General features: G+C 33.5%; 1 protein-coding gene across 1 annotated transcript in view; it reads left to right on the top strand.

Annotated features, from left to right (window-relative positions):
• LOC106012896 (sodium-coupled monocarboxylate transporter 1) overlaps nt 1-933 on the top strand; it is a 13,852-nt gene that overhangs the window by 11,080 nt on the left and 1,839 nt on the right. The gene's annotated exons all lie outside the window — the stretch shown is intronic.

Below are 933 nucleotides of genomic sequence, written 5' to 3'. Positions count from 1 at the left end.
GGGTCTTGAACTAATGTAATAGTACACTTTTGTGAGGTGAAAAAATATTTTTGACATAATGATGAACTCAGCATTTGCTGATGATAACTAATTTCACTTTTTTTTCAGCATAAATGATCAGTAATAACAGAGATACAGTGGAATCCTGATAAAGTCAACTTGCTTAAAGTCAACTCTTGCTTACAGTCAACACCTCACGTAGTCTCGTTTCTTACCTTCTTTGTTAAAGTGATTGTGTTTCTGATACAGTCAACCGCTTGAGTGTTAACCTTGCGTAGAGTCAACAATTTGGGGCTAAATCCTAAGATGAATTCATTCAAGAAGAGATATTTTGCCTGAGCTAGTGGTGTACACACCTCCAATTACATATTATGTACTTTGTTCTTTCATTATCTCTTGTTTTGGTGACAATTTCAGAATTATACTCCCTGAAATTGAGATTACATTTTGTTTATTACCAGGTACTTTGTAATTTTGTAGCTGTCATCTTCAATTTTCAAAGGCCAGTACATGTAGTACAATGGATAAAGTCAACCTTGCTCAAAGTCTTTTTTTTTCTGTCCGGGGTGTTGACTTTATCAGAATTCCACTGTAACTTTAAAAAAAATAATTTTAAAGCGATTTTGTCATAGACATGAGTCTCAATTTTTTCCTTTATATTAGTAAAAAAGAGTGTGTATGCAATATTTTCCTTGAATGATTTACTCTAATCGTGAGGCAGCGTGGTGAAATCAGGCTCTCGTCAAAATAATGAAAGTGAAAAAAACTGTTTTTTCCGCAGGTTTAGGAACTTTTATTGATTTTTTTTTCGCGCTAAACACCTTTTACATCCATACAGAAAAACGTTCATTACATGCACAAAATTTGTGATTTTTCAGTTTTAAAGGCTCTCAAGCTATTGAAGTTATCAAACTTTGGCGGCCGTTTTCTCAC

Source organism: Aplysia californica, unplaced genomic scaffold (assembly GCF_000002075.1).
Source record: "Aplysia californica isolate F4 #8 unplaced genomic scaffold, AplCal3.0 scaffold00554, whole genome shotgun sequence".
Taxonomy (NCBI): domain Eukaryota; kingdom Metazoa; phylum Mollusca; class Gastropoda; order Aplysiida; family Aplysiidae; genus Aplysia; species Aplysia californica.
This window is presented reverse-complemented; position numbering and strand designations above follow the sequence as displayed.